General features: G+C 48.5%; 1 protein-coding gene across 1 annotated transcript in view; it reads right to left on the bottom strand.

Moving 5' to 3' along the window:
• The window catches only part of LOC122382062 (lysosomal-associated transmembrane protein 4A-like), a 34,067-nt gene that overhangs the window by 18,652 nt on the left and 350 nt on the right, over positions 1-15,065 (bottom strand). The gene's annotated exons all lie outside the window — the stretch shown is intronic.

Genomic DNA, 15,065 nt, shown 5'->3' with positions numbered 1-15,065 from the left:
CTGGTCCCGTCGGATGTGACCCACCGGCTGCCGCTGGACAGCGGCCAGCAGCGGCAGCCGACGTACTCTGGCCGCAGGCTTGCCCTGTTGTCGCCGGCAGCTGACAAGCACCGCCACCGAAGTCGTCCGCGAGGCGTGCGGGCTGGTGGGAGACGGAACAAATGAGTTAGAAAACAGATACCTGTATGTAACCAACACTCAACAGGATGTTAAACGACATGACTATTGGTGCTGCAGCAATTATTGGATTCAATATGTAATATTGGGTTTCATCAACTATATGATGGGTAAACACTTGTTGAGGGCTTGGCGATAGGATACCTCCAGGACTGCACCAACATACCTGGCTGACGGCGCTCCCAGCAGACTCTGGTCCCGTCGGATGTGACCCACCGGCTGCCGCTGGACAGCGGCCAGCAACGGCAGCCGACGTACTCTGGCCGCAGGCTTGCCCTGTTGTCGCCTGCAGCTGACAAGCACCGCCACCGAAGTCGTCCGCGAGGCGTGCAGGCTGGTGGGAGACGGAACAAATGAGTTAGAAAACAGATAGCTGTATGTAACCAACACTCAACAGGATGTTAAACGACATGTCTATTGGTGCTGCAGCAATTATTGGATTCACTATGTAATATTGGGTTTCATCAACTATATGATGGGTAAACACTTGTTGAGGGCTTGGCGATAGGATACCACCAGGACTGCACCAACATACCTGGCTGACGGCGCTCCCAGCAGACTCTGGTCCCAACGGATGTGACCCACCGGCTGCCGCTGGACAGCGGCCAGCAGCGGCAGCCGACGTCTGGCCGCAGGCTTGCATGACTGCGGTCGCCTGCAGCTGACAAGCACCGCCGCCGGGATGGACACCGTTTCACGCGAGGGCCTATTCACGTGCACATCCGTATTCTTGGTAGAGGCCCAGTAAGTCCGACTTTGTTTTCGCACGGCGCAAGATCGACATGCGCATAGCTTGGTCCTCGCCCAAATATGTAGATTTGATGGTTGCCGTTACGTGCTCAAATAGCTCAGCCTTTGTCATTTTGTCGGCGGACGCATCGTCTGGCACTATGAAAACCTTGGTCATTTTCTGATCCAACGTCCCCGACATCGCACCCCTGAGTGACAGCACGTTCTGCTTTGCCGAGACATCGAAGTTAACAAAGTCGGGGTGCAAGTAATCACCGTCCAGTCCTTGCAGGTACTCCACCTCGTCCCTGGGGTTCGAAAGATGTCCCTTAGCGCGCATTTCGGCTCGAACCCGATCCACACTTGCTTCCTGCGGCAGGTCCTGGTCACTGAACGTCGACGCACCGATACTGCACCGTTCCAGCACACTTTCCTTGACTCCCTCCAGACGGTCGCCGCACCTGGCTGCCTCCTGCCACTGGGTAACGGACGGCTGGCCTGCAATGGAACATGCAAAATCTTTTAGGAACAAAATTACATTTCCGTAGCTTTCACAGAGTGAATCGTCCTACCACCAGATTAGGATCTGTTGAGCGAGCTACCTAAAAGAACTGGCATTTAAAGCAAGGGAATGAGTTGGTATTTCGAGGAAGAATACACTTTCGGATGAGCTACATAAATTAGTGGGTTTTGTTGCCAACGTATTTCTTACGCCGATTTGTCTGCAAAGGAAGCACTCACACAAATACAGTAGCTAATGAACGACGTGAAAATTTAACGTCATACTATATTCTCAATAATATGCAATGTCTCAGCATACACATGGTTGGATTATGGACAATCATTTTTGTGCATACCTGGAGGGATCCACGATTTCGTTTGGCGATTCTTGTTCTCCAAAACGAAGTCGCCACCTTCGCCTCTCGTAGTGTCTCCTGACGTTGAGTATGATGTTCGGGCTTCGATGAACCTCTTGACTGCAGGCGGGACCTGTTGACGCTGGATCATGTCCCGAACAATCAATCGTTGATACGTGTAGTGGGGTCCCGTGAAGAAGACCAACGCGGCCCTCTGTCTTCCAGCAAGCATTGCTTCACTGTTATTTCTCCTCACACCCGCCCGCATGAGAGATGTCGCCAACATGATGTCACACAGCTTGGAGAGAAGGACGTAGTTGTTGTTCTGAGCAGACGCAAGCCATTCTAGCATTCCCGTCGCACTGAGCTCCAGATGTGCTTCCAGACATTGACGGACGTAGGTCACGGCCAGCTCTTTGGACAAGGCTTCAAGGATAATGTTTAGGATTTGCCACGTGACATGGTGGTTGCCACATGTCTTGACGAATGACAATGAAGCGTCACTCGTGAAACCCAGGACCCGTGCAACTGGTCGAAGGATGGGTAGCCAGAGGAGACGAAAGAGCGCCTTGCAGATGTTCATCTCGACGTGCCCCGCACCAGGACGAAGCAGGACCCAGTCATAAAACTTCCTGAAGCATTGTCCGTCGTTCGGATGTTCCTTTGACACGTGTTCGTTCATGTCCGCCGCATCTGTCACCAGTCCGCAGTGGTTACAGACCATGGTCAGGTCCAGAAGGTTTCTGATAATATCGTATGGCTGACCATCACAACCAACTGACACCCACTGGCGTTCTTCACCAATCTTTGCTTGCATTCGAATATGTGCAAGAATGGCTTTGCAATTGGCGTAGGAGTTGGGCATGTCTTTGTACACCTCGCCAACAACTACGTCAACGTGACCGCCGTGTTGAGACGGCACGCCGTGCATGCGGTCCTCCCGCAAGACCACTGAAGGAGTCGATGGCTTCGCGCATTTGGGACATACATCGAAGTGGTCAGGTTGCACAGTCAAGCAATGTTTGCAAATGGTGTTTGCAGTGCCGGCTGCCAGCTGCGCCGCCATTCGGTCAACATAATCTTCAACGCCGAATTGTGTGTCAGTTTGTTCTGCGGAAACCGCCTCGATAGTTTTCTCCCAGAATTTGGTGCGATGAGCCCGATAGAGTTCTCGCAGCGCCCTCTCCTCTTCTTCCACTTTCTCCAGGGCGGTGTTTAGTTCTTTTGGATCGGTGGTTTCATGAAGACCGGGCATCAGGCTCGCTTCCACTTGCAAGTTGTCGCTGACAGTTTGAATCGAGCACAGCATTGTGCAGCCACTCATCAGAGCCTTTCCCCCAACACATACACGTGTAGTTTTTCCCACAATTTGGTTGTTGTCGAACCACACCTCTATATCACCATCCTGAAGTTGTGTGGCATGAGCTGCGGTGGCCGCCAGGAAGTTGGCATGTGAAGCAGTTGAACCGGAAGGTGAAATGGCGGAATCGATGGCACAGGCAGTCTTGCTCTGACGGAACGAATTCTTCACAAGACTTTCGCTAAAACTCCACTGCCCAACGTATCTCTTGTTCCTACATCCAATGAGTTGCTCATACGCATGGACAAGTCTCAAATCGGAGGTTTCGCGATCGCCCTTCCCCTTCTTTGCCGTCAAGTTTTGCAGGAATGAAACAAGGGCTGGGTTTCTTTCGGAGAGCCAAACTGATGGCACCAGCGACTTCAGTGCGTCGAGGTCTTTGAAGCCAGCTGCCATGTCACATGACTCTTCCAGAAGTTTACCGTTCAGCGCTACACCTAGCGCGGTGGCCAGTTCAGCTACAGAGTGCTGCGGTAAATCGCCAGTCTTGAGAAGCTCAGCCACCTGGGCCGCCAGCACGTCCTGGAATAAGAGAAAGGTTTGGTAAAAAGGACGAATCTTACCGTGCCTTGGGGTGGTTAATGGTTAACACGCTAATTGCTAAGGAATGGGGGGGGGGCGTGTTTAAGCACCAAAGAAATCTATTTAGCATTATTATATATGAAACCTTAAGTGACGTCACGATTTTGGAGTTTTCTACCAAAAATGGCGTGATTGGAAAATTATATACATCTAGAGGGACAGCATTACGCGCAGCGTAATAAATAAAGTTTCATCAAAATCGGTCTAGTAACGGCCGAGTTATTGCAAGAATAAATTTGACGCCTCCTCTCGGCGGGCGGTGGTCTGTTCCGGTATTCATTGTCAAAGGTCAATCACCTCCCGGCTCTTATTTCGCTCCGTTTTGCAAGCGAAGAAACTGAGCCTAAGGCGCGTGCTCTCTGATCGGCGCCGGCCGCGGCCCAAAATGCCGCAGAGATGCGCCCGCCACGTGCAAACCACCGAGCGCACCCCCTCCAAAGTTTAATACGACAAATGTCTGCACGCGCCCGACCCGGCACCAAAGTTCCCATCCCCTAGACCCCGCCGTCGCCCCGCAACAGCCCGCCAAAGGGAACTGACGCGTCTCATGCATACATACATAGACATTTTGATTTTTATATAAGTGAACTAGAGGGACAGCATTACGCGCAGCGTAAAGAGGGACAGCATTACGCACAGCGTAATGAATCAATTTTCATTAAAATCGGCCCAGTAGCGGCCGAGTTAAGTCGGCACCGTCTCCTCGCAACAGCCCGCCGAAGGGAACTGACGCGTTACACACGTACAGACGTTTTGATTTTTATATAGGCAAACCACACAACGTACACACACGCTGTAAATGCCAATTAACTGCCAAAACCATGCATAATCGATTGGCTTGTGGACGATGGGGTAATTTGGCCGGTGGTGTAAAGAAGCCGCCCCCACCTGTACGATATTTGACAAAGTGATTGAAATAACAGTAGCCTACATTCACTTGCCATTGTTGGAAGTAAACAGTGGAACATGCCAAGACTCTCCCATAGTAATTTCATTCAAAATTCATTAAAACGAGAAAATGGTAACTTGTACCTCCGTTTGAAAAATTGTAACGCATGTAGAACTTACACGGTCATAGACGCTGGCTGTGACATTGCGGCATAGTCTGCCTTCAAGGGGCTGGTCTGGACACTGCGCAAAGCAAACGCCTAAGTAGCCAGGTATTCGCTCAAATCAAACTGAGTCGCATCTGCAGTTCGCATAAAAAAATCGATGACTTCGATTGCGGACATGGGAGGGCTACGCGACGTCAGGGTCTCATAGAGTTGAATTCTTGCACTAGTTGCAAAAGAAAAAAAAATGAGTCAAAAGTAGTCGACTATTCCTTGTATAAAAAAAACTTAAGTTTGTTTTTAAACAATGCCCCTTTGCCAATTGTAACGTATATAGTAAGACATATTTGTAAAAAAAAAAAAAAAAAATGCGAATGTTTGATTGAACAGTGCACACTGCACAGTGGGAATTTTTACGATCTAACGCGCCTTTCATCCAAGAATCTTTTTTTTTTTGCTTTTTTATTTTTGGTAAAAAAGCAAAAAAAAAAGATGACCTTTTGTTGGTCTGAGAAGTGTCTGACCTTTGTTGGTCTGAGAAGTGTCTGAATTCTTCATATTTGTTATTGTTTTGTATGTACATTCAAAAATCACTTGGGTCATTTTTTGGTCAGGTCAAAGGTCAGGTAATCCGAGGTCATTCAAGGCAAAATTTCGCCCATTTTCAGGTCGAATGTCGACAATTTCCAAGAAGCCAACGCAAAACTCTGGAACCAATAGAACTACAGCGCCGCAGAAAAGCGCATTCGATATCCCTATAACTCCCTTTCTGAGTAATTCTCTCGGATTTGACCTAACGTCAACGGTTTAACCTGCAGGGGGCAAAAACTGCCAAAATAGCCGATTATTTTCTGAAACAGTTTTTCAATAACTTTTGACTCAAGCCTTGCACGAGCTTACTTTCACCACAATCGCGTTTCTCTCAAGACGCATCGAATGACCTATAATTTGACCTTGAAAAGTCAACTTGAAATTCTGACCTTAAGGTCATGACCTGACCAGTAAGGGTCATGTAGCATGTCAGTCGATCCGTATCGTCGAGCTGAACACATCTAAGGTATTTTCATCGCTCTAATGCTGCATATATCAAAAGTTATTCGCGAAAAAAACTGTTTGATGCCATTCGTGACCTGAGATGACCTCAAGGGCATAAACAGGGGTCACAGACACCATTTTCACGTCATTGTGTCTAAGTTACTTGTAATTCAGTGTTTGGGAGTGTTTATAATGGCTTTCGTCCAAAAGAGGCGCATTTCAGTTTTCTCCCATGACTTATTGTAATGGGGATGTAGCAAAATTGACGTGACCTTAGGTCATCGATATCAAAATTCCAAGATACACATTTTGTACATAATGTTACTCTTATCAATTTCTGAAAGTTTCAAAGCCATCGTCACTCGGTGTAGCTTTGGCAGACATTGAATATTTTTATGTAGTGAGGTCACTTGATCTGACCTGGTGACCTGACCTTGAATGACCTCGGGCTAAAATTTCCACAACTTGTGTAGAATCGATGCATGATAAGGTGTGCCAAAAACAGCGGCGTTTTGAGATAATTGCGAAAAACCACAGGAGGGAGGGGGTGTTTAAACATCCCCCCTCCCAGCAGGGCACGGGTGATTTTAAAATTGCATGACTTTTTAAAATATCCCTTCTTAGAAGGAGCATCACAAACAGAAATTGTACCACAACCTTACTAAGGTTAAACAATGGCACTTTCTGAGAATGCTTACAGGATACCATATTGAGTATCCACTATTGGGTTCCTTCAACTACACATATGATGCGTAAACACTTGTTGAGGGCTTGGCGATAGGATACCTCCAGGACTGCACCAACATACCTGGCTGACGGCGCTCCCAGCAGACTCTGGTCCCAACGGATGTGACCCACCGGCCGCCTCTGGACAGCGGCCAGCAGCGGCAGCCGACGTACTCTGGCCGCAGGCTTGCCCTGTTGTCGCCTGCAGCTGACAAGCACCGCCACCGAAGTCGCCCGCGAGGCGTGCAGGCTGGTGGGAGACGGAACAAATGAGTTAGAAAACAGATACCTGTATGTAACCAACACTCAACAGGATGTTAAACGACATGTCTATTGGTGCTGCAGCAATTATTGGATTCACTATGTAATATTGGGTTTCATCAACTATATGATGGGTAAACACTTGTTGAGGGCTTGGCGATAGGATACCACCAGGACTGCACCAACATACCTGGCTGACGGCGCTCCCAGCAGACTCTGGTCCCAACGGATGTGACCCACCGGCCGCCTCTGGACAGCGGCCAGCAGCGGCAGCCGACGTACTCTGGCCGCAGGCTTGCCCTGTTGTCGCCTGCAGCTGACAAGCACCGCCACCGAAGTCGCCCGCGAGGCGTGCAGGCTGGTGGGAGACGGAACAAATGAGTTAGAAAACAGATACCTGTATGTAACCAACACTCAACAGGATGTTAAACGACATGTCTATTGGTGCTGCAGCAATTATTGGATTCACTATGTAATATTGGGTTTCATCAACTATATGATGGGTAAACACTTGTTGAGGGCTTGGCGATAGGATACCTCCAGGACTGCACCAACATACCTGGCGGACGGCGCTCCCAGCAGACTCTGATCCCAACGGATGTGACCCACCGGCTGCCGCTGGACAGCGGCCAGCAGCGGCAGCCGACGTACTCTGGCCGCAGGCTTGCCCTGTTGTCGCCTGCAGCTGACAAGCACCGCCACCGAAGTCGCCCGCGAGGCGTGCGGGCTGGTGGGAGACGGAGCAAATGAGTTAGAAAACAGATAGCTACATGTTCCAACAGGATGTTAAACGACATGTCTCTTGGTGCTGCAGCAATTATTGGATTCACTATGTAATATTGGGCTTCATCAACTATATGATGGGTAAACACTTGTTGAGGGCTTGGCGATAGGATACCTCCAGGACTGCACCAACATACCTGGCTGACGGCGCTCCCAGCAGACTCTGGTCCCAACGGATGTGACCCACCGGCTGCCGCTGGACAGCGGCCAGCAGCGGCAGCCGACGTACTCTGGCCGCAGGCTTGCCCTGTTGTCGCCTGCAGCTGACAAGCACCGCCACCGAAGTCGCCCGCGAGGCGTGCAGGCTGGTGGGAGACGGAACAAATGAGTTAGAAAACAGATAGCTGTAACCAACAGGATGTTAAACGGCATGTCTATTGGTGCTGCAGCAATTATTGGATTCACTATGTAATATTGGGTTTCATCAACTATATGATGGGTAAACACTTGTTGAGGGCTTGGCGATAGGATACCTCCAGGACTGCACCAACATACCTGGCTGACGGCGCTCCCAGCAGACTCTGGTCCCGTCGGATGTGACCCACCGGCTGCCGCTGGACAGCGGCCAGCAGCGGCAGCCGACGTACTCTGGCCGCAGGCTTGCCCTGTTGTCGCCGGCAGCTGACAAGCACCGCCACCGAAGTCGTCCGCGAGGCGTGCAGGCTGGTGGGAGACGGAACAAATGAGTTAGAAAACAGATAGCTGTATGTAACCAACACTCAACAGGATGTTAAACGACATGTCTATTGGTGCTGCAGCAATTATTGTATCCACTATGCAGTATTGGGTTTCATCAACTATACGATGGGTAAACACTTGTTGAGGGCTTGGCGATAGGATACCTCCAGGACTGCACCAACATACCTGGCTGACGGCGCTCCCAGCAGACTCTGGTCCCGTCGGATGTGACCCACCGGCTGGCGCTGGACAGCGGCCAGCAGCGGCAGCCGACGTACTCTGGCCGCAGGCTTGCCCTGTTGTCGCCGGCAGCTGACAAGCACCGCCACCGAAGTCGCCCGCGAGGCGTGCAGGCTGGTGGGAGACGGAACAAATGAGTTAAAAAACAGATATCTCGATACATGAAAAAGAGCATAATCCACAGCATGGAAAGTAATGCTAAACCAAATTTTAAATCATGAACCTATGTAATTAGGAACCTAATTAATCTGCGCATCGCCACTTTCAAGCAGCCCAGTCTCCAACAGCTGGTCCGGAAATTACTGTTACGTTATGCTTCTAGTGTTGATGAACTGGAAACACAGAGTCTATAAAATGACATTTATGCGGCAAAAGTTATTACCTGCTGACGCTCTTGAACTTCTCTCACTTTGTTTCGTGCAAATTCAATGCACGATGTACAAATGTGGCGTACTGGCTGGCGTGATATACCGAAATAGTTCAGCACATAGAGCTTGACGTTTAAGCTGTCAGTTCTTCGGAAGGCACGGCCGGCATCACGGAAAAGCCGTGCGACACTGTCATGCTGCTTAGAGCAACAACGCTTTGGTTTTGGCATATTTGTGGCTGAAAGACGAAAGGCATTCGTAAGTTGTAAATATCAAAGTATGTAAATAACAAAGTGGTTATTGTACGCCATTCCCACACACACACACAAAAAATGTCTCTGAAATAGCTGTAGCAGGCAGGCATTCCACGTGCAAACAACACCCAGACTGGCAAAAGCAAAGCAACATCAGCGCCAGCAAATCAGAGTTTATGTTTTCAACTGCACTTTGGGGATCCTAGGAAGCGAAGTAGATGTGATAGTTTTGAAGGCAACGACAGACATACGAGGAATTGTGAAACAGGTAGTTCATAATAAGTAAGACATTGAAATACTACAATGTGCAACTAACCTGAACAGGACAGTCCTCACTTGGGCATTGAAAAACTATGAGCCGGGTGAATGTAAAAGTTTTAAATGTTTCATGACTTCATCCTTAATTTTATGAGATACTAATCAATGCAATACCAGCAACCCCTGGCACAGGCATCCCCGTCTTTAGTTAAAAATCATAACCAATGGAAAATATCACAAGGACATGCCACAAACCTGCATGCAGCAAAGCAGTGTTATTGACACCTTAAGACGTGACACAACCAAACACAACTGATTAAAAACATCGCATTGCCATGCAAGAAACCTGCATGCAACAAAATCATCCTTCTTTACATCCAAAGAAGCACACAAGCGAGCACAACTCCTTAAAAAACATCAAATAGGCACGCCACAAAACTGCAAGCAACTAAGCCTTTGCAGCCAAAGCAGGCACCAAAGTGACTGAAATGCAAAGAGCACAAACGCACAGAAAATGGCAAACGAAGCCTGAGAACAATAGTTATGCCAAGGCCGATGATATAAAATAAACGCAGCACTCCGCAGCACTTTAAAGCTCAAAACATGTTAACAAAGAGTAACGGCACAGCCGACCCGGCCAGTCCCGACGCATTCTACATTTCTGCACTGTGAATCCTAAATGATCGCTTTTACTTCCTGAAATGAATGTCAGAGTGCGACAGTCATCAAAAGGGAACTAGCACCCTCATCAAGTAACAAACAAGTAACAAACTTTAAAAAGTCCCCATCCCTTCCCGTAACAAGGCTAACCCGCGCACCGACGGAGTCAGCGACAACGTCGTACCGACAGGGGATGAGATACCGGACCCACCTCACTCCCGTGATATCTGAAAGAAAAACTAAAACTAGCGGCAGGCAGTAAAGGGCATGGAATCAGGCAGACAAGGTTTGCTATTTATAAGAACATTTTTTGGTGAGGTCCAAGACAAACGCAGCGCCACGTCCCCCCCATTTTAGAAACACTTTGAGGGGGGAGGGAGCGATAACCAACCCCCGTCGGTGCGCGAGTTAACGTAGTGCCATACAAAGGCAATGTCTACTATCCCTGCTCAGAGGTGGGTAGGGCAGTAGATTGGGATGCGTGCGAGCTCTTCGGCCGATTCACATCGCAGCCGCACACACTTCTGGTGACACCACCACTGGCATACTTGGCGTCCCCGCGCGCCACGGTAGCTGCAGCCAACCCACAGGCCCTCGCACCCCTGGACATATTCCGCTCGGCAGACGTGACATAAGTTACGGTCGTATGGGGATTTTGACGCCGCCTTCCGACGAGCCGAGGGTACATGGCGCGTCACTCGCACGCATCTGGTCGGGGAAAGAGCGTCGCTTTGTACCGGGGTTACTTGTTGCATGTCAGCTGGCGTAGCCGGCGTGTGCGCAGCTTCCTCGACTTGTGCGGACGAATCAGCCGTTGTTGGGATGTTGGGGTGTCCTGCGTCCTTGCAACTAGCGTCGCTGTGGCAGATGTGTAGTTTTACCCTTGCCCCGGTGCTGATCTCCAGATCCTTAGCCTGATGGCAGATTAAATGACACCATTATTAGTGTTATCTAGCATGTAAAGTAACTGTCATTTAGCACAAGCCAAGTCAATTATCAGACCTCAACCAGCATGACGACATAGAGGCAATGGTTACGAGCGAGCGAGCGCAGCGAGCGAAGCGAAGTCTTTTCAATATAACGGAAAAATCTCAGTATGAGCGGCCCGGCCCGGCCTGTAACGCTTTTGAGAGGCTTATATCTCAGCAACCGCTGGACCGATTGGCCTGCGGTCTTTTTTGCTGGGTAGCCCCATCCCTTCTACCCCGTAATTGACTACTTTTGACACAACTCAGTGACCGTGGTGGCACGTGCCACGTGAAAAGTCGAGGGTGTTCACGCTGTTTTCCAAAAGTAGTGATTTTGAGAGGCTCATATCTCAGCAGCCGCTTGGGCGATTGTCTTGCGGTAATTTTTGTAGGGTAGCTGCATCCCTTCTACCAAAGGTCGGATACTTTTGATCTATGGTAGTGACCCCCACTGCACGTGCAAAATACAAAAAGAAGAGGTGCCAAATTTGTTCCCATTTCAATAACTCGGTAATTGCTGGGGCGATTTCGTTGAAACTTGGCATACAGGTAGGCACCCACCAGGCAATGCATTCCCATGTGTTGCGGTTAGGGTGCTACTGCACGTGCGCAAGTGCAGGGGGCGCTTCCAGGGCCCTGTTTCACGGCGGAGCGCTGCAGTGCGCTGCGCGCGTCGGCGCGTTGGGCTTCCATGGCAATATCAACAAACCTCCCTCTGACGCTACGCTATGATGTCATCGCAAAACGCCAGCACCCAAGCGCCAGCACCATCAGCACGCTAGCAGCATTCGCACTCAAACCTCTGTTCTCTCTGTACTGGGTTCTTTTGGACCTCTGTTCCAAACGCGATTCATCAAAAGCTAACGGATCGCACGCAACGTCATTCGAGTGACGTCAGGGGTACGCCTCAGCTCCCAGCGCGCGCAGCGTCGGGCGGTGAAACAGGGCCCAGATCTCGAGAACGGCTGGGCCGATTGCGCTCAAATTTGGTAGGTACACGGTTGGGGACCGGTTAGTAGGGTGCCGTGCGAAAGTCAGTTTGGACCCCGTTTGCACGTGCGCACGTGTAGAATGCCGCTTCCAGAACTCAGGAACGGCTGGGCCGATTGCGTTCAAATTTGGCACACCGCTAGCGACCGGTTAGAAGGGTGCTTTGCGGTTTGCACAAGCCTGTTGGAAGTACCCTCTCGCCCTTCCGCACGTGCAGGGCTCACTATCTCGCTCGCTCGTTCTTCGTCTAAAAGGCGTTTTACTGGTAACATATTATTTGAACAAAGTAGGTACTAAGGAAACGAAGTAGACCGATAATCAGCCGACGGAGTGTCAAACCGTGCCGGGCCGGGGGAGGGGGAAGTTGACCCCCCCGGCCGGCCGCTCATACTCAGAAATTTCCGTTAATCTAAGGAAAGACTCTGCTCGCTTCATAATCACTCACCTTTGCTATCAAGGTTTGTGTAGCTTTTCGGTACTTTTGGCGGCGGTACTGCTGATTATTTATGTATTGTGTCACGTGACGGCCTCGTTTTTTGCCACCACGCTTCACTTGCGTCGTTCTCCCTGTAGCCACACATCTCTGGTCCCCATCGTCAAGCTCGACCACTTGGTGGACTTCGATGGGCTTTCCTTCCTCGTCCACGTATAAAGCCATCTAAGTAGGGAAAAGAAGCACAATGTCAAATGTAAATTAGGATGGATGATGTTGAGTAAATACAAGTGTAAAGGGATTATCAGGGTTTGGGAAATATAAGTGGATCGGCTTGTCCTATGAGATTGCTGGATTGCTCCATGCACAGCTGATTCCAATGTATGCATAACAAATCTAAAAGTGCCATATTATTCAGATACAGTCATTGCCATTCTCACTTTTGCCTGTTTGAGTGGCTCAGCACTACTTGGAAAAAGAAATAGAAAGAGCGATGTGTAGTATCGTGATGGGTACGCATTTGAGACAAAACATTTGTCATGTAAATTTGTGCACATTTACAGAACATTTTGAATAATGCTTTTCTCAAATACCTTTCGCTATCATTCACCTACTTCTAATTTATGCATCATCATTTCCATTGAGTCTTACCTAGCACGGTCAAGGCGAACGATTAATTGGCACCCAAATCGATTGGCCATTGTGTTTCCATATCCAGTAATCGTACACACTCGATTTTGTCCTCTACGGATTTACGCCACGCTATCAAACAATTTATTACAAGATTTAAATTGCCATTGATGACCACGCGACAAATGCTCCGGCCTCCGAGCGGCCTGGGCGGTGTTTCACGGCCACTGCTGGCATGCTGCTATCAGCGTCAAATTGGGTTTCCATGGAGACATCAACAAACTCTCCAACACTACCACAATCTGCGAGATAAGCTCGTGACGAAAGACGTCCGTAGAGCAACCTCCCGCGAAATACTGTCATGCCGTTAGGTAGGTACCTACTGTCGACTTTTGAAAATACGGAAGAAATATGTCCAGATATTTTATCCTGGCATTGCGGGCGGTTACCTTTGCATCATTGATTAATCAAGAATTCCTAGGTAGTGTTAAGTCGCAAGAGCCTCCTCCAAAAAACCAACTTTCGTTTGGGATGAGGGAGGAGGCAAATAGCGGTGGTGAGATGTGAAATCAAGATGAGCTTGGAGGAGCTTGGAGGAGCGACGGGAACGATTTTTTGAAACGAGAGGAGGTTAGAGGAGCTTGGAGGAGGTTAGAGGAGCGACGAGAACAAACCCCTAGTTGGACAACTTTGTTTCCTGGTATCCAGGAGTGTCAGGAATTTTGTTCTCCAATGTTGTGGCTGAAGATTTTTTTCTTGGTACTTCAATGACAAAGCATCCCACACAAATCAAAGGGTGTGATATTTACCACTTATATGACCCTTGCGTTACAGGTACCCAGTGAAAGCACCACTTCTACATCCCAGGGTCCCAGGTCCCAGTCCAAATCAGAACTACTGAGCACAAACTACAATGATATCCAAAACGAGTGTTGCTGAGCCAAAATGCTGCACTGATCTACTAGTCAGGATTAACAGCTACCAGGAGACTGGTTGTATGGTGCTTAATGCTAAATGCATTATGCTTATCACATTAGCATAATGCGCAATATGTTATGCTTATCTGTGCTCAATGTACATTGTTAACATGTAATGAACATTAATGAAAAACATTGTGTTCTATTGACGAAACAACATTGATTGATAGCAAGGGTGACATCTGCTTAGAGTACCAATATAAGGCAAGGAAAAGCCAATTCCAGCAATAGATAAGTAATTTCGATTGATTAAATTTTAAAATGTTACAAAAAAGGGCAGCTGCTTACCATCTAGTGTCACAGTGGTCACCCCTTATTGTACTGGTGGCTCACATTTCTCATCCTTTAACAATGGGTATAGGACCTACCGAGAAGAAATTGCTCATAACAGCATAAACACTCCTTTAAAAAATATGAACTGCCATATTAACGCGATACCTGACCTCCAAAAATATATAAAAAACAAAAATATACGACGCTAGCGTCACGCACCGCAATTGCCTCAAAACCACCATCATTCTCACGCCGCCTATTTCTTCTCTTCTAGACAACCTTATACTAGAAAAGAGACCGAAAAATATCAAACAGGTCTTCCTATGCAAATTCCACTCAAAAAATTGCAAATCCTCACATATGTGGCATCGGCACGAGATAAAAACCGGGGACACACACCTTTCTGGAACCGGAAGAACAATCCAGAGGGACGACGCCTACCGGAAATGGCCGTCTGCCTTGCCGTAAATATTTGACTTTCAAAATAAAGAACTTGACAAATCGACAGATTAGTATTTATTGAAAATTTGTGATATATTTTGGGTTATAACGATAGAGTAATATAATTAAAATTTAATGTTTATGTTTCATTTACAAACGCACGTTTTTTCAACACCGCTGGTTTCTCTATCACGGCCGCCTCCACTAGATTCGTTCGGGAACGTGACTAATTGGATTAGGACCGCTGGTGTTTTGTCTACAGAGTAAGTATGGGCTGTATGTGGTTATAATACTTCCATATGCCGTTTTTTTACCATTTTCTAACTAGGATGC

Source organism: Amphibalanus amphitrite, unplaced genomic scaffold (assembly GCF_019059575.1).
Source record: "Amphibalanus amphitrite isolate SeventyFive unplaced genomic scaffold, NRLGWU_Aamphi_draft 000132F_arrow, whole genome shotgun sequence".
In the NCBI taxonomy this organism is placed as follows: Eukaryota; Metazoa; Arthropoda; class Thecostraca; order Balanomorpha; family Balanidae; genus Amphibalanus; species Amphibalanus amphitrite.
Note: the sequence above shows the minus strand (reverse complement) of the source record. Positions and strands in the feature narration are given on the sequence as shown.